Source organism: Caretta caretta, chromosome 4 (genome assembly GCF_965140235.1).
Source record: "Caretta caretta isolate rCarCar2 chromosome 4, rCarCar1.hap1, whole genome shotgun sequence".
Classification (NCBI taxonomy): Eukaryota; Metazoa; Chordata; order Testudines; family Cheloniidae; genus Caretta; species Caretta caretta.
The window spans coordinates 95,485,254-95,509,921 of NC_134209.1; the positions used below are offsets into that span (position 1 = coordinate 95,485,254).

At 41.6% G+C, this 24,668-nt stretch overlaps 1 protein-coding gene across 3 annotated transcripts in view; it reads right to left on the reverse strand.

The window, feature by feature from the left end:
* Positions 1–24,668, reverse strand: part of SLC7A2 (solute carrier family 7 member 2) — a 116,560-nt gene that overhangs the window by 53,615 nt on the left and 38,277 nt on the right. The window contains exon 1 of one of the 3 annotated variants that reach the window (XM_048848144.2): positions 7,390–7,780. The exons of the other annotated variants lie outside the window; for them this stretch is intronic. The gene's annotated coding sequence lies outside the window, so the exon portion shown is untranslated. Of the gene's footprint in view, positions 1–7,389; positions 7,781–24,668 lie in introns of those variants that run through there. 3 annotated transcript variants of the gene reach the window in all.

Genomic DNA, 24,668 nt, shown 5'->3' on the forward strand with positions numbered 1-24,668 from the left:
GGGACTCCCTTTCTGCTTCCCTAGCTGTCCCTAGGGTTGCCAATCCTGCAGGATTGTCCTGGAGTGTCCAAGAAGTAAAGATTAATCTTTAATTAAAGATTATGTCATGTGATGAAACCTCGACTCCAGGAGTATGTCCACCCAAAACTGGCAACCCTAGCTGTCCCATGCTCCCAGCTCTTCCATGTTCCCCACCTAATCTCTCCTCCCCTGCTAGTACCCAGCCTGAGAGAGGGGCCAGCAGCAGGGGGATACAGTTATGTCAGGAGTGCAAACTGTTAAGTGGAAAAGAATTCTTGGGAGGAGAGAGGCAGGAATTACTCTTGAAGAACCTTACGCCTACTCCTGCTGCAAGCTAAAAACTTTTCCTTTGCCCAGTACAGTGCCCTCCTGTGATTCCACAAAAGCCTTGAAACTTTTCCAGTTCTTAGGGGACATACCCCTAAGGTGTTACCCCGCGTCCTCCAGGTGCCAAGTATTTTTAAACCAAGTAAATTAGATACTGCCCCCCAGAAATCAAAAGCCTGGGGTAAAAATACCCCCAAAGCTAGAATCCTATAACAGCAAGTGTATTTCTTCAAAATATTGAATAGATCTAAAAATTAAAATACTCCTGCTTTTAAGACAACAGCTAATTGCCTCATATTCCCCTGAAGATTATAGGACCCTCTTCTTTTGATTTTTCTTCTGAAAGCTCAGCCTCTAAAAATAAATGTGGCAGAGCTGTAAGGTGCTGAGTGTCATCAACTCCCTCTGACGTCAGTGTGAACAACGGCTGCCCAGGTCAGTGGCCCCATTGTTTGTAATCAAAAGTAAACTAGTTTTTCTTTACTTTAAACATTCACCACCCAGGAAAGATACAAGCTGTCTGACATTAAAAATCTACTGAAGATCCTGATATTACTGCAGAAAAGAGTATTTCCTTTAGAATTTTATAGCTATGTTCATGGCTACCTTGTTGGTAGACATGAATATAATGCATTTGATTTAAGTAGCAATCCTGTGCTGTGTTTCGATGTCAAACTCCTGCACCTGTGCAGAGCCCTGTGTGACTTCAACAGTGCTCTGTGCCGGCCTATACGGAGCACAACGCAAGATTGGGACATTAGTGATCTAACTAAAAAAAACTGAAAAGGAGTACTTGTGGCACCTTAGAGACTAACCAATTTATTTGAGCATGAGCTTTCGTGAGCTACAGCTCACTTCATCGGATGCATAACGTGGAAACTGCAGCAGACATTATATACACACAGAGACCATGAAACAATACCCCCTCCCACCGCACTGTCCTGCTGGTAATAGCTTATCTAAAGTGATCATCAAGTTGGGCCATTTCCAGCACAAATCCAGGTTTTCTCACCCTCCGCCCCCCCCCCCACACACAAACTCATTCTCCTGCTGGTAATAGCCCATCCATGTAAAATGTGTGTATATGTTTTACACACACGCGCGCCCCCGCAAAAAAAAAAATCCCAATTGGTTGGTTGGTTACTTAGGAATTAAGGCAAAGGAAGCCACACAATTGTACAGGACATAATTGACAAAATACAGCAAATCAGTACATTGCTTATATTAAACTGTTAAACATATCTAGTAAACTAGAAATTGTTTTCAAACTATTCATTTAAGCTTTTTTCCTCAGTCCACATATACAATAGCACTTCCTTTTACTGAAAGGAGGATTTAAAAAAGAAAAACCAACCAACAGTTTTGTTTGTGTTAATTTTCATAATAAATTGTGAGTGTAATTGGGTACAATATCTGTAATGATTTTAGAGCACGGTCTTTTTTTTCATCTTAGGCGCAGAACTACAAAAATAACAACAGGAAAACAGTTCAAATTCTTTGAGTCCTGGTACATACCATAGTCTTGTATAATAATTACATTTCATTATGGAAACAATTACAGAAGTGTACAAGTCTCCATATAAGTATCATATACATATTCATAATGTGGATGATGGGATGGATTGCACCCTCAGCAAATTCACAGATGACACTAAACTGGGGGGAGAGGTAGATATGATGGAGGGTTGGGATAGGGTCCAAAGTGACCTAGACAAATTGGAGGATTGGGCCAAAATAAATCTGATGAGGTTCAACAAGGGCAAGTGCAGAGTCCTGCACTTCGGAAGAAAGAATCCCATGCACTGCTACAGGCTGCAGTTCTGCAGAAAAGGACCTGGGGATTACAGTGGACAAGAAGCTGGATATGCATCAGCAGTGTGCCCTTGTTGCCAAGAAGGCTAACGGCATATTGGGCTGCATTAGCAGGAGCACTGCCAGCAGATCGAGGGAAGTGATTATTCCCCTCTATTCGGCACTTGTGAGGCCACATCTGAAGTATTGCGTCCAGGGATTTCACTGGTGTCAGGATTTAGACAAAATAAGTACTTTGAAAATGTTGTGTTTCCTCCTACTAGGATTGTTGACACATTTCCAAAGCAGTAACAAGTATTTTAGGTCAATTTGTAGAAGGGACCATGCTTTCCTTCTAGAACTCTTACCCTTACCCTCTCTTCCACCACAGTCTCTGGCACCCCCGCTGGCTTGTCAATTCCATACCATCAAAAAATCTCTTTTCTTTGTTATTATTGTCGTCCTGACAAGGCAAGGCAACTATTTCTTTATACATGATTATGATGATTTACCCTACAAGGAATGTAGAAACTTAGCCAAACGAAACATTTTTCTAGCATGTATTTGCTTTCAAGCAGGACAAAATACATTTCAAAACCAATGCTTAAAAATGCTACATTAGTGCAAGCTGCGATGGAAAATACCCAGTTCATGTTCCTAGTGAGGGGAGCAGAATTTGCAAAACCACTTTAGTGTATCTCATTATAAGGAGGAAAAGGGAAGTATAGTTATTCATCCTCCTAGGTAGTTGGAGCTCCCCTGTTTCTTCATCTTCAGCACCACTTACAAAATCTGAGACACTAGTCTTCTAGGATTGCCTCTTCTAAACACAAGAGGTCTCCAAATCTTCCCTTTATGAATAAGAATAGAAAGCAGTGTGGCCAGAGTCATTAGGGAGATCTCTGTCTTGCAAACACTGATCATGGCTTCCAGAATACACACATGCTTCTTGGATGCATCTCAGGAGCTTGCTTCTCTCGCCTGGCTAAGATTTCCAAGCTATCTCCAGGGGAATTCATTAGGACAAATAGGATTTGCTTTTGACCTAGCATCCCTGATAGAAAGGAGATTATGGCTAGTTAGTTTGGTACTAACTGGAGTCCTCAGAGTTCCCTTACCCTGTCCGTTTGGTTCTAGGATTGGGTACAACACAATCTACTGCTGGTCTTGTGGGTTATATAATATCCTTACAGCAATGCATAAAGAGGGTGAAATTCTGGCCGCACTGAAGTCAGTGGCAAAACTCCCATTGATTTCAATGGGGTCATGATTTCACCCTGGTTCTTTCAAATTTATCAGCTGCCTTTGATATGACTGATTATGTGGTTCACTTTGCTTTTCTAAGAAATGATCCAGAGAGGAGTATGATTATATGAATTAGAGGATTGCTGTTCTGCTTTAAGCGCTGTCCCTCTTGGACTGTCATGGAACTCTGTTCTACCACCTTTTCTGCTCCTTTGAGGAAGGTACAGCCAACTTTTGTTAACAAGATTTGCAGTTTATTACCTTCTTGGTTTGGGATTATTGACATCTACAGAGACTAGAAAACTAAATAAATATTAGAGTACATCAGTGATGAGCTGCCAAAATCTTAACAATGGGTTCCCTCCTCACTCCACGAGGGGGTCGTTGCCCACCCCCGCCCCCCGGGACTCCTGCCCCATCCAACCCCCCCGTGTTCCTTGACGCCCCCCCAGGACCCCCGCCCCATCCAACCCCCTCCTCTGTCCCCTGACTGCCCCCAGAACCGGGCAGGAGGGTCTCGTGGGCCACCGTAGTGGGTGCCCACCCCACCCCTAAGAGCCAGAGGCACCTGCCAGGTGGCGAGGTGGGGAGTCCCGGTGGTGCTTACCTGGGGCAGCTCCTAGGAAGCATCCGGCAGGTCCCTCTGGCTCCTAGGGGCAGGGGGGGGAGAAGGGGGAGCAGCCGCTCCCCCACTTATCACATCAAAAGTGGCGCCTTAGGTGCCGACTCCCTGGGTGCTCCAGCCCCGGAGCACCCAAGGGGAAAATTTGGTGGGTGCAGAGCACCCACTGGCAGCTCCCCGACCCGCACCCAGCCCCAGCTCACCTCCGCTCCGCCTCCGCCCCTGAACCCACCGCCCCGCTCTGCTTCTCCACGCCCCCCGCCGCCCCGCCGGCATCCAGCGAATCAGCTGTTCGGTGGGAAGCCGGGGAGGACTGAGAAGCAGGCCACGGCTTCCCACTCAGGCCGAGGGTGGCGGAGGTGAGCTGGGGCGGGGAGCGGTTCCCCTGCGCACCCCCACCCCCAGGTTACCTGCTGCGGCGCGGGCGGCCCTCCTCGCACCCTCCCACCCCTGCTCACCTCCGCCTCCCTGGGCCTGAGCGGGAAGCCGCCGCTTGCTTCTCGGCCCGGCCCGGCTTCCCGCATGAACAGCTGATTCGCGGGAAGCCTGGGGTGGGGGGCGGAGAAGCAGAGCAGGGCAGCGCGTTCAGGGGAGGAGGCAGAGGTGGAGTGGACGTGAGGTGACCTGGGGCCAGGGGTGGGGCGGGGAGCTGCCGGTGGGTGCTCTGCACCCACCAAATTTTCCCCTTGGGTGCTCCAGGGCTGGAACACCCATGAGGGCGGCGCCTAAGGCGCCACTTTTGGCCGGTTAAATTTAGAAGCCCTTTTAGAACCGGTTGTTCCGCGATTCTAAATTAAATTAAATTCTAAATTTAACAACCGGTTCTAGCGAACCGGCTCCAGCTCACCACTGGAGTACATACACTATGGTATATATACATGTGTACTACATTGAATGCTTTTACCATTAGGGGCAGCATTTTTCCAGAAGACTAAGAAATATAGAAGCAGAATACAGTAAAAGATAAGAAATATAATTGGGAATGTACTTGGGCAGAATCTGATCTCAATTACCCACAATTACGCCATGTTATTCTAGCATAACTCCGATCAGAATCTTGCCCTCAGTGTTTTTCTTGGAATTATATTATATGACAAACTCATACTAACAGCTGTAACATGACTGCAACCATTGCCATACCCAAGGAAAAGTTATGACTCAGTTTGTAATTTTAGATCATTCTGATACCATTGAAGAAGTATCATTGGCTAGTGTTGCATGAATAGATTCATGCATTACCACCAAGAACCTTTTTCATATCTAGATTAATAAATGGTTTCAGAGTAACAGCCGTGTTAGTCTGTATCCGTAAAAAGAACAGGAGTACTTGTGGCACCTTAGAGACTAACAAATTTATTAGAGCATGAGCTTTCGTGAGCTACAGCTCGCTATCCGATGAAGTGAGCTGTAGCTCACAAAAGCTTATGCTCTAATAAATTTGTTAGTCTCTAAGGTGCCACAAGTACTCCTTTTCTTTTTATAGATTAATAAAGTCATTAGAGATCTGATATAATCTTCTAAAATGATCCCATGCTTAGGAGCTACAGATCAAGATAATTAAATACACATTTTAGTCTTAAGGCTCTTGATAGAAAAAAGAAAACCCAAGTAAAATTTTAAAAGGTCATATTATTTCAAAAGTCATTAAAATACCAGGGCATTAGTTCACTGCAGTTTTAAATGTGCCAGACCTCCTGGAAGCTTTTAAAATACTATTTGTTTCCAAGATTTTATATCCATGTTGGCTTAAAATTAAAAATTTTATTCTGAACAGCAATAATGGACAGTTCTTAACTACAATGATTCAAAGCCACTAAGTAAAATTTCAAGTTGTGCAAGCTGAGAGGCAGTCTCCAAACTAAAATAATAACAAACATCTTACTGCATTAGAGATCCCTCAAAGAGAAGAGAACGGCAGCACCAGCCAATGTTTTCTAAACCCTCACATTTTCAAATGCATTAATTAACGTTACCAATAAACCATCCTATTTAAATGTCATTATTATCTCACTTTTGTGGCACATACTGAACGGGCTCAGTTCTGCATAATAAGAAGTCCTTCCAATGAGATGCTAAGCAACCAAAAGACTGACTTTAGCAGAAATTCAAGTCTGGGCTCTCATACCACGGAATGCACACACTGACAATCAGAAATCCAGACTAGAGTCCTGCGTGGGACTATTTTTAATCCCACTCCTTCTATTATGGCAGCAGGTCCTGTGAGACCCTGGGGATCCTGGTCCTGCTCCAGGGCTCTGCACTAATCCTATGCAGGGTTCTAATTCAGACACTACATCTGGTTTCTTGTGACGCCTCACACATATACACTGTGGGCCCAATCCTGCAGCTCTTACACAAAACTCCCAGTGAAATCTCTGGGCTGAAGTCTCCCAGAGACGTCAGTAGAAGTTTTGCCTGAGTAAAGACTGTAGGATCCGGAAATAGGAAACTAAACAAATAGCTGATTTAAATAACAAAACAACAAAATACACACAGACAAAACCAATTACAACTATGATTTATTTAGGGCCAGATTTTATGCTCCTTGCTCGTGTTGAGCAGTACCTCAGTCTATGAGTTGCTGTGGACTACTTGCAGTGCGGAATAAAGTACTATTCAACATGAATAAGAATGACAAAGTCTAGCCCACATACAGGGTGAAGAGAAGGTGAAAGAGGCTCTTGTTAACAATTTACTACACCAAAAATAAAAGTAAGGCACAAACATTTTAAACAAACAAACCCTCACCTGTTTCTCTTTATCTGGATACCAAGGATTAATCGGGAAGTGTACAGCAAGCATTTGCTTTCAACATGCTGACTAAAGATGCAGGTTGCACTTTTTAAAAATTAGTTCTTTAAAGCTCCCAATAACTCCCCCATACTCAGAGTCATAAAAAAGGATTCACACAATGTTTAAGACGCCAATGAAAAATGTTGTATAAAATTAAGAATAACTCTTTAGAATGTAATTTCACACACACACACAGACACACACACCATTATTCTGAAAATAATACCAGGTTCCTGCAAAGAAATATCATGTGGGTCACTTATAGTGTGAGAATATACAGCAATGCTGTTTATGTGGAAGTCTGAAAGCACACACACACACAAATTTTGAAGTGAAAAAAAAAAAGCTCAATAATTACAATTAGATACTAAGAATAGGATAATTCTAAAATAGTGAGGTAGACTAATTTTCCAGGAAAATAAATGTAATTCTCATATCATTTAAAAAAATTTAATGTCTTTTACACATTTTGTATAAAGACTAAAAAAATATTTGTTTCAGTTTGTTTTGTTGTCTTATGATCTAACCAGACTGTTGACATTCTACTTTAACCTATGGTACCTACTATATTAAATAGAGTTATCACTTACCAATTCTTTCAAGTTTTCCTTAATTCTCTTTTCAGTTTGTTTTTAGAAGAAAAATCATACACAACAAAAAATGGCTAGTTACAGCTCTGTTTTCCAAAAAATTTTTACAGCAGCTCAATTATCTGTTGATAAAACACTGACACTACTTGACTAAGGCGAGCACATAGAGTAGTTTTGATAGTGTGAAGCTTCAAGTGTAACAAAGAGAAGGTTTAACAGATTTCCTTAGGAACAAACTCTTAATAGCTCTATTGGCCCCCAGTACTGGTCATTTAATCTGACCTTCACGGTATCCCAAACTGTTACACAGCAGTACTATATATCATCATTTGAATCCCAGATATTCCCAAGAGATCTACAGAAACTGCTTGTAACATTGCCACACAGTGCTGTCCCTAACTCCCCTCCACAGCACTGATTTATAAATCAGCCCATGGGAGGAACTAGCTATTTAAAGCTATACTCTCAAAATAAACTTTTTTAGGGAGGGGGCAGAGGGGCACCAAAATCCATAACAGAGTAAAGTTTGGAAGTATAAATGTAAAGAGAAAGTTTAAATAGCAAAGATTGTGACACAAACAGATGAAAGCCAAGAAAGTCAAAATTAAAGCTAACACTCCCACTATAGAAAATAAATAAAATAAAGCACAACAGCCTCTTTTGCCAAGCAGCAGGAGAGGGAAATGAAGAAGACTCTAGTCAGTTTCACCAAGCCTATTCAAAATCCCACTGCAGGAGTGAAACTGTCCAGAATCAAGTCCATTCCATACTGCTGCTTGGCAAAGCTAAAAGCAGCAGAGGTAGGCACTGGAGACTAGATTCACAAGAGTGACTTAGACACTAAACTGCCACTTTAGGCACAATAAGTCCACTATTTAGGCACCACTGACTTTCACAAAACCACTACTCAGGGAGTGCCTAACCCCTGTAGGCACCTATGGTACATCAACACTGCATTAAACAAATGACAGAACTGAGTCTCAGAGCCCAGGTCAATTGACTCGAGCTATCAGGGCTCAGGCTGTGAGGCTAAAAATAGACATTTGGGCTTGGGCTGGAGCCTGGGCTCTGTGACCCACCCCTTCCGTGGGGCCTTGACTCCAGATCAAGCCTGTTCATTTACACACCATTTTATAATCCTGCAACTCGAGTCCCACAAGCCTGCCCAAGTCAACTGACCAGGGCTATGCTACATGTCTTTTATTGCAGTGTACACATACACTATGTTTCCACCATTACATTCTTCCAGGTGCCTAAATTTTGACAGCTGGGTATGTGTACAGCTGCCTAATTCCTGATACCAACCAGCAGCTCAGTACCTAACTCATGCCTAAACCCTGATGCGATTCACAAACAAGGTAGTCCCCCACCTTGGAGAATGTCTATTGGGTCAATCCCCACACACAACACGGGGCAGAGGTGCTGTGCCACCCTCATACCCAGTGGTTAGAGCTCTCACCCAAGCACCCATCTCCACTCTGCCTGATGTGGAGCAGGGACCTAACCCAGATCTCCCACCTCACAGATGAGTGCCCCCTAACCACTCTTCTCTCACACTCTCCTCTGCCCCACTTAATACTTAATGTATACACAGTGAAACATCTCCAACCGCAGGGGCTGAGAGCCCCTCAGAATACCCGATAGCCCAGTCAACAGAGAGGTGGGAGACCCAGGTCTCACTGCCTCTGCTTTCTATCAGGCAGAGACAAGACTTGAACCCAGATCTCCTACACCTTCTGTAAATGTTATATCCACTGGTCAAAAAGCCTGGGGAGAGGGAGCAAGGAGGAATGTCACCACCTTTCCCTCTTTTTTTGGAGAAAAACTACTAATCTGGTTTGGGGCCCTGACTCCCTTTGAGAATGGGGAGTAGAGCAGACTATACACCTCTCTTAAGCTACCTTAGGCAGATCTCTACTTAGCAGGCTGTCTCTTGTGAATTCCTTTTTTAGGTGTCAAACGCTCCCCATGTATTCTATAAGGAGCCTAACTTGAGGCTGTGAATTCTACTAGACAGCCTAAAGTTAGGTGCTGCAATGCTGAGAATTGCAGTGCTTAAGTCCCTGTGGTGAATCTAGCCCTGTGAGGATCACCCAACAAAATGGAAGATGGAGGTGAAAAGAGTAGGAGATACTTTTCTCCTTACTCTCCCACCCTCACAGCAGCCAGGAGGCTCTGGGGAAGAGAAGAGTACTAGAGATACCCCATCACTCTCAGTGGTGAGGCAGGGATGGAGAATGAAATGTTTCCCTTCCCGCAGTCATAAGTGCAGAAGCTCCAAGTTTATTAAAACCACCTACTAGCCAGAGGCTGATTAAAAAAATGGAGCCCTCAGTCAGGAACTAGGGAATAACATTGTGGTGGCACTTGGGTAAGTAGATCTTCAAATCAAGACTGGATGCCTTTCTGGAAGGTATGTGTTAGTCAAATACAAGTTACTGAGCCCAGTACTGGAGTGACTGGCATGGGTGACTGTTATACAAGAGATTAGACTAGATAATCAAATAGTCTTTTCTTGCCTTAAAAGTCTAGGAATTGAAGCACCTTTCTCCATCTAGTGCTGCATACCAGTCATTTCCCCAGGCTCTTCGCTAGTGGGGCCTTTCACACAGCAGATTAAACCTCTGCTAGTAAATATCTGGTACATTTTTCAAGTCTTAACAAGGCCATATGTTCCCCTTGCATATAAGAGCAATGGTAGGAAACAAAATATCAGCACCCGATTCCATGCCTTTTTCATGTGCAGCTACTGTTCTACATTTTATTCACCTTCACCATAGGACTGATGGGGATGTCATATGTCACTATGCATCATAATGAACCAAACCAATAGTCCATCTACACAAATATTCCGTCTCTGACAATGGCCTATGATGGATGTTTGAGGGGAAAATGAATACACTTCCCAATATACCTAGCTAAGCGTGTAATAACAACCTACTGAGCAGACTTTCTTCCTTACCATGGGTAGTGATTAGTTTATAATTTGGATATTTTTCATAACCATTATCTTAGCTTGTGTAACTGCAAATACTATATTTATCCCTATAAATGTCTAAACTTTTAAAAAATGTTGATAAGCTATTTACCCAAATATATGGCAGTGAATTCGACAGATTAATTACATGGGGCATAAAAAGTATTTTCTTTCATCAGTTTTCAATTTGTATCCTTTACTATTCATAGTGTTGTCTTCTTCTATGTATCATTTTCCATAATATAAGTATCCAATCAGACGTTATTTTATCATATTATATATGCTTGTCTCATATATCCGTCCATTTACTCTTCTCCTTTCCAGCCAAATCATCTCAGGATTGGTTGGCTTGTTTGTTTGTTTTTGGGGGTAAGCGATGTTTTTTAGTTTTCAGAGTAGAAGCCGTGTTAGTCTGTATTCACAAAAAGAAAAGGAGCTACAGCTCACTTCATCGGATGCATGAAAGTGCTGCAGCTCACAAAAGCTTATGCTCAAATAAACTGGTTAGTCTCTAAGGTGCCACTAGTACTCCTTTTCTTTTTGTTAGTTTTGTTTTGCTTTTTAAAATCTTTCCTTGCTTGGAACATCCTCTCTAGAGCTGGTTGGAAACTATTTCTCATAGAAAATTTCAACTTCAAAGTCAAAATTTTCTGTAGAAAGTAGAAACTCTTAACAAAAAAAACCCTGTTTCACTGAAAATCCAATTTCTGTGGAAAATTCTCAGCCAGCACTACTCCCCATCTTATCCCTGAAGTACTCCACTAACAGTCAATTTTCCACACTGGGGACTAGCTTTAAGACTCACCTAGAGGTTGATATTCCCACTTATTTGTTATTTCTTATGTTGTTTTTAACCAATAACAGGGGTGCTTTACGTCTCACCCCATGGTTACCAGGTTTTCATAACAGCCTCTCGTGTAAGATTTCAGCAAATGCCTTAGAAAGTCTCAATTAAATCTAGTTTCTACTTTTTCACTAAATTGTTAACTCTTTAAAAGTTAAATTCTAACAAATTAGGAAAGCATGATTTACCCTTACAAATGCTACACTAATTTTTCCCCTTACCATATTGCAGTCACCTACTCACTCTGTAACTGGATCTTTCACATTACTCCAAAATGTGCCTAAGGGGCAGCTAATCAGTGTAATTCCTAGGCTCACATTTAGCTCTTTGTAAAGAGGAAGTTACAACATTGACCACCTTCTAGTTCTCTGATTGCAGTGCCATTTTTAATTTTTTTATTAGTAGCTCAACTACTTCATTCTTTAGTTCCTACAGAATTCTAAGAAAGAGGCTTTCTGGTCCTAAATTTATTGTAGTTTTCTACCACTATTTTCTCTTTTCCATATCCACCATTAGAAGTAATTTCATGATAGATACTTTATCCCCACCAGTCACAATAGTAAACTCATGCAAATAAGTTAACTTCTGAGCACTGCCAGCCTTTGGGTTCCATATGAAATGAAGGGACATAGGACCAGAAATGTAAGGGCTAAGCCTTTTATTTAGAAAAGGTAAGCCTCTAGCCCTTTTCCTAGTGAAAATAACATTGAAATACAGACCCAATGTAAACACATTACTAGGATTGAAAGCTTATTACTGATTTTTCCTAAAGATCATGGTTACTCATGAGGGTGACCAGGTGTCTGGTTTTTGACCGGAACACCCAGTTGAAAAGGGATCCTGGCGGCTCCAATCAGCTGGTCATTGACTGTCTGGTTGGCAGCACCACGCAGCGGGGCTGGCAGGCTCCCTGCTAGCCTCCGCGCTGTGCGACTCCCGGGAAGCAGCCAGCATGTCTCCCTCTGTCTCGTATGCGTAGGGGCAGCCAGGGGGCTCCGCACATTTCCCCCACCCCAAGCGCTGCCCCCGCAGCTCCCATTGGCCAGAAACCGCGGCCAATGGGAGCTGCGGGGGCAGCGCCTGAGGACAGGGCAGCTTGCAGAGCTGCCTGGCCGCACCTCCGCGTAGGAGCCAGAGGGGGGACATGCCACTGCTTCTGAGAACTACTTGAGGTAAGCACCACCCGGAGCCTGCATTCCTGCATGCCCTCCTCACTCCACATCCCAACCTCCTGCCCCAGCCCTGATCCCCCTCCCACCCTCTGAACCATTCAATCCCAGCCCAGAGCACCCTCCTGCACCCCAAACCCCTCATCCCCAGCCCCACCTCAGAGTCTGTACCTCCAGCCAGAGCTGTCACACCCCCTGCACCCCAACCTTCTGCCCCAGCCCAGAGCCCCCTCTCGTTCTCCAAACCCCTCAGCCCCAGCCCAGAGCCCCCTCCTGCACTCCAAACCCCTCACCCCACCCCAGAGCCCGCACCCCCAGCCAGAGCCCTCACTCCCCCATCTGCACCTCAACACCCTGCCCCAGCCCTGATCCTCCTCCCACTCTCTGAACCCCTCGATCCCAGCCCAGAGCTAGAGTGAGTGGGAGGCGGTAATTCGGAGAAGGGGTGGGGCATGGGTGGGGCCTCATAGGAGGGGCAGGGCAGGGCAGGGCAAGCGTGTTTGGTTTTGTGCAAGTAGAAAGTTGGCAAGCCTACTCATGACTCCCACTTCACCTGCCCTAGTCCTGAGTAGGCCTTTGAAGTTGTGGAAACTGTATTCACTGTTCCCTTGATTTCTGGAATGACTTCAGATCTGCCTGCAGCTGTGGGGAGCACTGCTTCACAATGGCCACCCACAAGACCCTTCCCAGTGGCATGGGCAACCTTTAGCCGCAAAGAGTGGCAGCAGCAAAATAGAATGAAAGGCAGCATGATCTAGTGGTCTAAGCACTACTGCATTCTACTCCTGGCTCTGAGACAGATTCCTTCTGCACATGCAGCTTCTCCTACTTCTACAGCAAGAGGACATGGGGAAAGCCAGAGATCCCATATGAATATTTTTTACATAACATGAGTCACTTAGAAGCGCAAGGAAAATATCTCACTAACCCTGAAGCAAATCCTCAAGCCAGCCATTTGTATAATGATATGATCATGGTAGGGAAAATGTTTTGCAGGTCTGCTCAAAAATCCCAGGGTGGCCACTTCCTTCCCCTTGAATGCAGCCTTTAAACCCTTGTGATCTAATGGACTCAACAACCTTACTTTTCATACATTTTTATTTTTCTCCGTAATGTTGGCTCCATTTCCCATTTTGATGTACCAGGAACTACTAACCTCCCTGAATCCAACTGATCTACTACTATAAACTTTCAAAGGTACTTGGGAATTGTGCTCTAGAGCACATGGCATCTTCCCTTTCTTGCATTCTCATACAAGTAATTACACGAATGGAGACAGTATCTCATACAGTTCAAGACTGCACGATCTGGTGGTACACACTAAGAGAATATGCTCCAGAGACCCTTTTAAAAATGTTAAGGATGACTACTTTACTTAACTTTTCTCAAGGAATTAAGTGGGGAAAGTTATACCGCATGCACGGAGATGGGGAGGGATGCTTCTTATTCACTCGAGAGTAGAACTGTACTTTAAATAGGAAGGAGGCTATGTTACCAAGTATGATTTTGGGGGAAAAGATCCTTACAATACTACCTCACTGCCGTGTCAATCCATCACATGATGACCGAGAAACTTTTATTTTAGAAGAACTGCAACATAGTGTCAGGGATTGATTTAGTTGTCTGCAAACAGTTTTGTAGCATCTGTAGAATCAGATTTTAGGATCAAAAAGTAAACCACTATAGCCATTTAATCTGATCCCCTTCCATATTTCATCATTTCATATTTCCATGCTTCATTTCCAGTAAAATTTAATCCTCCATTGAAAGGGACAAGAAGTCCAATAGTGGGCTCTGTTATTCTTGCTTGGAAAGTTTTTTTCCAATATGTAATTGTCCTCACTGTTCAGAAATTATTCTTGTTATCAGCCTGAATTAACTTCCTCATTAGTGTTAGGCCATATTATTTTAAACCTCTTTCAGCTAGTACTGTATACACATCTTCAAAGGAAAAAAAGGATTATGGAAATTATTTCTGTTCCATACACCCCTACTTTTCCAGGGGGAGGGTTGTATGCCGAGCAGGGGCGGGCAGGGGAACTATCAAAACAGCAAATGATATTCTTTCATTAAACCACTTCTTCTTCTTCTTAAAAAAAAAAGTATACTTGATGCCACAACTCCCAGTAGTTCATGAGTAGGGCCCTACCAATTCATGGCCATGAAAAATGCGTCACAGGCCATGAAATCTGGTCTCCCCCCCTCCCTCCCCCCCCATGAAATCTGGTCTTTTGCATGTTTTACTGTATATTATACACATTTCACAAGAGAGACCAGATTGAGGGTCCTGACCCAAAAGGGAGTTGCATGGGGGTCACAAGGTTATTTTAGGGTGGTTGTGGTATTGCCAGACTTGCTTCTGTGCTGCCTTCAGAGTTTGGCAGCTGGAGAGCAGCATCTGTTGGCCAGGCGCCCAGCTCTGAAGGCACCAGGAGCAGCGCAGAAGTAAGGGTGGCAATGCTATACCATGCCACAAGAGGCCACCCTTACTTCTGTGCTGCTGCCTTCAGAGTTGGGCAGCTGGAGAGTAGCGGTTGCTGACTGAGGGCCCAGCTCTGCAGGCAGCAATGGAGAAGTAAGGGTGGCAATGCCACACCAGGCCATCCTCCCGTCTGCGCTGCTGCAGACAGCAGCTCTGTCCTCAGAGCTGGGCTCCCAGCCAGCAGCTGCCGCTCTCCAGCTGCCCAGCTCTGAAGGCAACGCTGGCGCCAGCAGCAGTGCAGAAGTAAGGATAGCATTACCGCAACGCCCCATACAATGACCTTGCGACACTCCACAACTCATTTTTGGGTCAGGACCCCTACAATTACAACACCATGAAATTTCAGATTTAAATAGGCTGAAATCATGAAATTTACAATTTTTAAAATCGTATTACTGTGAAAGTGACCAAAATGGACCGTGAATTTGGTAGGGCCCTATTCATGAGATAAAACAGTTGTGTGCTGTTGGACAATTTTACATTTAAATTTTTATAATTAATCATCTTCTATTTGCTGAATTTTTAAAACTGCAACTTGTTAACATTCTCTTGCTTTTTTTTATACCATGCATATGTAGATGACCTTACAGTATTATGAAAAAAAAAACCCCAACAACAAAACCCCCAGCTTTTAAAAGCTCCCACAAACAGAAAGCTGAGAACCTTTTGGATGTACCCATTGTTTGTATTCTACATTTCATTTATCTCAAGTCAACAGAGTGAAGTTTATTTAAAATATTTTTATAGGAAGGTTTCAACAAGTCTCATTTGCAGGAACAACCTGTCTGCAACCAAAAAGCACAGTTGCATCATATGGAGTTGCATACACTATCTATATTGCTTCACACAATTCATAAATACAAATTCAGAACATATGAGAAGTTATAATGAGCACATAATCAGCTAAACATCAGAATGCCCCAAACTGCAATATAATCATTTTCCACAAATGCAATTATATTAATAACTTGAAGTGTCTTTAGCTGGTTTCAAGAATCTCCTGTTTTAGATGATCTGTGTTTAAAGAAAAAAAAGCTGCCATGTTACAACCACAATTTACATACGCCTCAACAGTTATGCTTTTTGAATTTTAATGCAGATCTCTGGATATTTTTATCTTTTGTACTTATGTGAAATGCAATTTTTAAAAAATCCCTAGTTAATATCAAACCTCATCAGAAATGTGCATTTTGCAAGGTGTTTTATGTAAAGATGAAACTTAAAAATACAACTGAAATTTTTTTTTTCTAGTTTAGATATTTATTGATTTACAGGTTCTATTTAATTTACTTTGCAATTGAGTTAAAGTAAGTCATGGAAACATGAAGCTATCCTCTTCCTATTCACTCTCCAACCCTTCCCCCGCAACTGAAACAGTTATCAAATGACATACTCCTTGTTATTTACCAGTATCAACTATTAGCACAATTTTAGGTTTCAATTAAAGCTGGGCTTTGAGTTCTATTTACTTTCTTCCCACTCTCCAAAAACCACATACAAAAAGTCAAACTACAAACAGATTTCCATTCTTTTTTCGAGAACTTAAATCATCAACTTATTTTATATGAGGTACAATAGGTCTAGTTTCTATTCCAAATATTTTTTCAGTTAACATTTGAGAGTTTCTATGTATAATATTGTCTACATGTGCATAAGCCACCACATGATCATCAGTGGATAATAAAATCAGCAATAAACATAGTGGGAGGAAGATACACACAGATAAAAAGAACTCCTTGAAACTGCAACAGTCTATTTGGAACAAAAGAACCCTCCAAATAATGGAAATAGTAAGAGAGAATAATCTTAGGCCAGCAGGTTACCAGACTTCCATGGTTTCAGGGAAATGAAGAACCTCTCAAATTAAGAAATGGATTGCATATCAATCCCTAAAATTTGAAGTTTATAACAGAAGTGCTGACAGACCTTTAACTATAAAGCTTGCTCATAACTGCTGGTTTATTTAACTGAGCAAAAGTATCAATGATTAAATGTTATGCACTGTCACAATGTTAACCCATTAATCTGCTCCAAAAATTCCCAGATGTATATTTTGCTTTCTAAGCATTAATCAGGAAGAGACATACTTAAATTCTGCTTTGAAATAACTACAAGGGTTTTAAATGGGAAACCAACATAAGCAAAATTCTGGCTACATTTAGTATAAATGGAGAGGAATTCCTCTGAATTTCATATGAAAATAGAATTTTTCCTCCTTGGTAGATTGGATGTTTTTTGTTTAAAAAAAAAAGTATTTTATTGGGAAAGTATCCCCACAGTAATTGTTATCCTCACAAATAAAAAGTGCAATAAAACAACCTTGTGAGGGAGGATTAACCCATATAAAATCATAGAGGGCTTTGTAAAATCCACTTAATCCTGCAAGGTTTTGGGCACCCACTACTTCCTCTGAAATTAGCAGAAGGTGAAGGCATTCTGTACCTCACACCTTGCAAAATCAAAGTCTGTATTAGCGGGGAAACAAATTCTCATTTATGGTCCCACATGCTTCTTTCAACATGAAGTCACCATAATTATCAATCTGCAAAGTCCCAGTAAGAGCCCTTTTTTAGAATGTTAACCTTTGACATTAAAATGTAGGAATTCAAGCCATTCTGGCATTATGAATATATAATATCTACTTCAAGATAATATAAATCCTAGCATCTAGCGTTTATTTATAACTGAGGCAACTAATGCCAGAGAGTTATGTTTTCAAGATACATTCTTTGCTTTAAATAGCAGCTCTACAGTTACTGCATCAGTATCAGGATATGAAATTCATTACCACTTTCCACTTAAATATATTTTGAAAAGTCTTCAACCTTCTCAATGATTTGGAAGTATGGGAATAAAGCATAGGACTGATATTGCAATGCTGGTGTCAAGAGCATGCAGCACATTACAAGGTACACATTGCCATGCTTTTTATGTTGTACCTCATGAAATAAATTGGGAAGTTGATCAGGAATTTCCAAGTGGTAGAGCAAGGGTAGTGTCAAGTTGACACCCTGTTAGCCCAAAACCACGTGTTGCAACTTTCCACACCGCTTACATAGCATATGCTACACAGAGTACAGAGCACTCAGCTTTGAAGCACAGTACTGCATTGCTTATAACAAGGCTTTGCAGTAGTTCCTTTAAAGACACTTCAATGAGCTACAAATTACAGGCCTGATGCACCACTCTTGCACCTTATTCAATCACTTACAACTTGTGCAAATTGGTGGTTGAACAGTACCACTGTGGTGAGTAGCACTTTGTACTGGTCTAAGTAACTAAATAAGGTGCAAAAGAGTAGAGAATCAGGCCAAGGAAGCCAGTTCAAATCTCACATTTGTGAAAATCATGAATAATTTTATCATTATCAATGGAATTACTTCAGCAGAGTACAAAAGCAATGTTGGAGAGACCAAAATTGGGTCTATACTATCATGATGCTTATTAAGACAATTAATAAATATCTACATGTTCTGGATCTCCATAGAGGAAATTATTTAAATTACATTTCCTTCCCTGGGTATCTAAAACTGGGAACACTGACAGGACCAAAACACAGAAAAAGTTGAGATTAGTCTATGTATCACTGTCCTGCTCAGTCAATATGACACTCCATCACCTTCAATTTACAGAGTAACAAATGCATCCAAGGGTTTGTTATCGTCTTTGTATTATTTACTATTAGGTATGAGGATTCACTCTTTCATTTGTATTATCTAAAGAAATAAATCAGAAGCATATCAGAAGCATACTGCCTGTCTATCAGTTTTCACAGAGTAACTATTTAAAGCTGTATTTTTAAGACAATTTTGGATTAGATAGCAATTGGAAAGAGTTTATGCAATTCTTTTAAAAAGAAAAAATTGCTGATTATCTTAATATTTAACAGTTTTCCATTTTATAATTTGGTCCAGCCAGAAAGTTAGCCTCTATGTATGTCGGCCTATGGAAGGCCTCCTATGCCCTGTAACAGCAAAATCTAGTCTTTTTTTAATCCTGTTTTTAGTGGCCACAGAACATCTCATTAGGCATTTTCTGCTGTCCCCTTTTTCACACTGGCATTTGATATTGCTGACTGATACATACAGCAATCCTGGTCTGGAGAAAAATGATCAGGTAATCAGAAAGACCCTCAAAGATCATCCTCCACATAATTAATCGTTAGCAACCACGTGGAAAACTTTATGTAACCCACAGGTAATGTTTTATTGAAATATTCCAGGTCTGTTCTTTAGGTCAGCTAGGGTGAACCATTCATAGAACCACAGAAATGTAGGGCTGGAAGGGATCTTGAGGTGTCATGTAGTCCAGTCCTTCTGCTGAGATAGGACCAAGAATACCTAGACCATCTCTGACAGGTGTTTCTCTAACCTACTCTTTAAAACCTCCAATGACAAGAATTCCACAACTTCTCTTGGAAGCCTATTCTAGTGCTTAATTAATTATTATTATTATAGTTAGAAAGTTTTTCCTAATATTTCACCAATATTTTCCTTGCTGCAGACTGAACCCATTACTTCTTGTCCTAGCTTCAGCAGACATGGAGAATAATTGATCACCATCCTCTTTGTAACCACCTTTAACATATTTGAAGACTACTATCAGGTCCCCCTTCAGTCTTCTTTTCTCAAAACTAATCATGCCCGGTTTTTTCAGCCTTTCCTAATAGGTCAGATTTAGTTAACCTTTTATCATTTTTGTTGCTTTGCTCTGGACTCTCTCCAATTTTTTCACTTCTTTCTTAAAGTGTGGTGCACAGAACTGGACATAGTACTCCAGCTGAGGCCTCACTATTGCTGAATAGTGAGGAGCAATTCGCTCCCATGTCTTACACAAAACACTCCTGTTAATACACCCCAGAATGATATAAAGATTTTTTGCAACTGCATCACATTATTGACTCTCATTCAATTTGTGATCCACTATAACTCCCAGATCTTTTTCAGCAGTAGTACTGCCTAGACACTTATTCCCCATTTTTTACTTGTACATTTTATTTTTCCTTCCTATGTGTTGTACTTTGCATGTGTCTTAACTGACTTTATTTTATTGATTTCAGACCAATTCTCCAATTTCTCGAGATCACTTTGAATTCTAATCCTGTCCTCCTAAGTGTTAGCAACCTCTCTCACTTTGCATCATCTAAAAATTTCATAAGCATAATCTCTATTACTTTATCAAGTCATTAATGAAAATATTGACTAGTACCAGACCCAAAGGGACCCCACTAGATATGCCCCCCCCCAATTATGCTTTGAGTTGTGCACCCACTATATAGTAATTTAGACCACATTTCCCTAGTTTGCTCATGAGAATGTCATGTGGGACGGTATCAAAAGCCTTACTAAAATTAAGATATACCACTTCTACAGCTTCTCGCCTATCCACTAGGCCAAAAAACCTGTCAAAGAAGTGAATTAGGTCAGTTTGGCCTGATTCATTTTTGACAAATCCATGTTGGCTATTCATAATCAAATTATCTTCTAGGTGCTTACAAACTGATTGTTAAATAATCTACTCCAGTATCTTTCCAGGTCTTCTCTTGACCTCTGCCTTCCCATTAATATCAGTGAAACACCTCTTTATCACTTAAAGAGATTTCACTCTTCTTTTCTTACTAAATTAGCTCACTATCCTTTCCAGATGGGGTTATTCTATCTAAAAGCTAGAGTAACTTCTGTTTGCATCACTGCTGTAGATGGAGGGATACAAGGGAAGAAAAATCCTATAACAACCTAAGACGAGAGAATGTGTGAACCCCCTTTAAAAAAAACACCAGACATACACACAAAGATCTCCATATTGCCAACCCAAGTATTCAAAAACTTTGACTCAGGCCCCAAAGAGTCCAGAGATTGGATGAAAATATGCTTTTAAAAAGAATAATAAAAAATTGGCTGAAAGCTGAAGGTGAGATGTCCTTCCCAACCTTCCCCCCTACAATTATGTCAATGATTAAATCCCATTCTTGGGAGTATCAGTGGTTCACTAGACCAATATTCAGGCCCAGGGCATAACACTGGTGGGTATGCCTGTTTCTTCCATCTCCCCCAGGGAGACAGAGGGGGAACAAAGAGACTATTAACTTCTTTCCTGGTAGGTTTTAAGCAGTCACACCAAGGAGCCCTGAAAGAAGGGAAAGGGACTGCCAAGATAGAAGAGGAGAGTATTGCTGGGGAAACAGTGTCAGTGAGGGGGACAGCGGGATCCTAATCAATGGCCAACTGATCGGCATGGATTAAGCAGATGCAGCTGTGCTAGCTTTGGCTAGGGGAACTGCATCACCTGCATGCCAGCTGTGCGCAGCAAAGGAGAGGCATGATGGAGGGCAGGGAAAGAGTTGCAATACTGGGCAAGGAGTCTAGCAATCTTTTTGCATGTGACAGAACACTAATGTGCCTATAGGTGCTCATTTGGTTGAGATCACCCTGTCTATATTGCAGTTCACTCACTGGTTAGCCCTAACACACGGCTACTATGGCAACTGACTAATGTCCGGAAATACAGATAGAAACCAAACAACAGTATTTAGGAAGACATGAAGCACTAGGAACCAGATTCGCATTGCATTCAGGAAAAGGGTGTCTATTTGAGACGAGGGGAGTAGGTATATTGGAAGGAAGAAACTGTACTGACATCCTTCCCAAAATAAATGAACCGTCTTCCAGGTAAGCTACAGAAGCATTAGCCTCCAGTACACTTTCAGGACCTGGTCATTAAAATCCACCAGAACAGTGAAAACTGACTCTGTATCCAAGTGCAGACCACCAGGAAAAGATTAGGTATTACTAGGAAGATATTTCCAACTGCTTCAAATACTATGTATACACTGAACCAGGGTATTCTTTGGATTTGCTTTTGTGGGCCCATAAGGCAGAAGGATGATCTATTGTAACCTCAATGGAAAATTCAGCCATGGAAGAGGTTTCATCTTACTGAAAGCCTGAACAAGGACCCAACAACCTCTGAAATCCAATACCTGCTGGGTTAATATGGTGACTAGGATAATCTCTTAATTGTGTGCCAGGTTTTCACTAGCATTTGGTAGCTCTTAAAGAGAGAAAGTATAAAATAAGACTTCCAATTCTGAAAGAGCATCTGGAGCTACTTCCTGCCCATATTAGTACTGTATGGAATATGTGAACTATTTCTTCAGTCTGATGCATCCACTATTTTATTAACATTGTTCAATAATTTTTTTTAAATTAGCAAAAGATTTAGACAGAAATGGATGAATTCTAAATTCCTACCACACATATGAAGAGCGAGATTTAACAGAATGCTATAGTACATAAAATGTACTGATATTCTTTTATTCAATTTCCTCTTAAAAAACCCCACAGAGATGTTGTGAACCACTATGCTTATTTAGGTTAGTTGGACAACATTCTATCATCCCCCTTCTGTGTTATTCCAGCTGAGTTTTTTGTGGGCGTAGTAAGTCCAGATACCAATCTATATCCCCTTCTTGACAATGATCTGTCATGCATATTTGCAACACAGCTGTTATATGGGGGATTGGGGAAGGGGGCTACATGTCACACTCAATCGAAGAGCACTTTTAGCTGGTCTAATGAGAACCTCATTTTGAGAAGCAAGGTGAGTGAGGTGATAACTTTTATTGGCCCAACTTCTGTTGGTGAGAGAGACAAGCTTTCAAGCCACACAGAGCTCTTCTTCAGGTGTGGGAAAGGTATTCCAAGTGTCACAGCTAAATGCAAAATGGAACGGATTGTTTATCATAAGTAGTCATCAGCTAAAATCAATGAATCTATGTGGGTGTGGGGCCCAGGGCAGAAGTGACAAATCTGTCATGTCCAGGACCTGTCACTTCCAGGACTGACCATGCTGGGCAGGGGAGGCAGTACCTCCCCAAACAGCCAGGCGCAATCCTGCTCAGACTCCACCCCAGGGCCCCACTTTGGCGGAGCCGCTGGGCTCCAGGAGGCTGGGACCACGCCACCTGCCTTCCCGGGGCTGGGAAGGCTGCGGCACCACCATACGCTCTCCCTCCCGGCATGCTCTCCCTCTGCTGGAAGGAGTGGGGCTGGGGGCTAGTGTCCTCCAGCCAGTGGTTCACGTGCCAATGCGCGGGGCCCAGAGCAGTCTCCCCGATTCGCCGTACCCTAGGGATGGCTCTGGTAGTCATCGTATGTTCTAAGCTAAGGGACCATTCAAGGTAAAGTGGCTTGCATCTTGCCTCTCTAATATCCTGGGACCAACACAGCTACAATTGTACTGGATACAACCTCATTTTGAAACTACATTTCTTCTCTGCACTGGTGTCTTTGCCTGAGCTGTTATCTACCAATACAGGAAAAACATTCTGTAGATTGCCTCTGTATTCTGTTCTTCTGTATCATCCTGTCTGACCAGCTTTGCAAGTTCCATGTCAAGAGGCTGTTCTTCCCCACCTGTACATCTCAACCAGAGAAATTCTGACTTCCACAGTAAAAAGGATAAAGGGGAACCCCCCTATGTCTAATAGTTCTCATGCTCTCATTTATTCGGTTACTTCTTTGAACTTGAACTCTGTTTCAGACTGCTTTGTATAGTTTTTTTGTTCTTGTAAATTAAAGCTTTGTTCTTTGCTGACTTTTCTCATCTATTCTGTGTGGAAGAACAAAGCTTCACTATAAAATCCTTCACAAATATATTTGCTACAGAAGAAGTCATCTGTATACCCTCTTTCAGCCCTAAACATGGTCTTCCATGAAGACTAGAATAAAAATGCCCTTCAGACAATTCTCCAGTCTAGTATTATTCTACCTTTCTCACCTCTTCAAAAGTTTGCTTTGCTATCAGAAATTTCGCCCTAACTTTTTTTTTTTTGCATGAATGACGTTACATAGCCATCACAGCATCCAAATTTCTTTCTGTGCCCACGTCTATTGTTATGACCTGCCCATCAAAATCTGGCCCTTCTTTTACTGAATCAATATTTATATCCACTTAATATTTAGCTTGTTTTTAAAAGAGACATCTGAGCAATGTCATATGCTAAAATGTAAGTTTTAGGTAGATAATCAGCTTGTGTCAAAGTCCATCGTGTCACATGAAAAGAGCAGCTGTCAGCATTGTGAGCACTAGGTGACCCAGGCAAAACCACAGATGTAATCCAGCAAGAGGTGATTTTGGAGAAGTGTCAAGAGATGCTAGGAAATACATTATTTGTCTCAAATTCAAATCAGAAGTTATCGATTTTGCAGTGAGTTCTAGAGAGTTTAAAGGTTGACACACACTCATTGCATCAGACAAAGTAACATGCATTTTAACATTCTCTCCTCTGTACTTTAGTAAACAGAGTGATCCCAGGAGCCATTCCTATAGTATTTGAAGATATGCATTTGGAATCTCTAAAAAGAGATTTTTTAAAAAAAACCTGCTATTTCAACAATAAGAATATGAAAAGTAGAACACAACAATGCACTTAAGATGAATGCTAAATATATCAATTTTAATACAAACTTCAGACTGAAAAGAAAAAGAGGAAGGCCTTTGTTTTTTATGTACCTGTAGCATTGTATTGCATTTAATGAAAGTTAGCTAAGTATTCAAATCGGGAGCATTTTCTGAATGTTCCCAATTTGACTACTTCGCTAATATTCACCAATTTTTCCATTATTAAAACATCACAGAGCCACTTAGAAAATTATATTTCTAAGTTTGATGATTAGGATCTTTTTGAAATTGGAAAAGTCATTTTTAGCACCAAAAATCCAAAAAAGATTCTAAAACCAAAATAAAACAGAATTCACCAGATTTTGGAATCTCAGAGTGATCTGAAAAAATCAGGGAAGAAAAAAA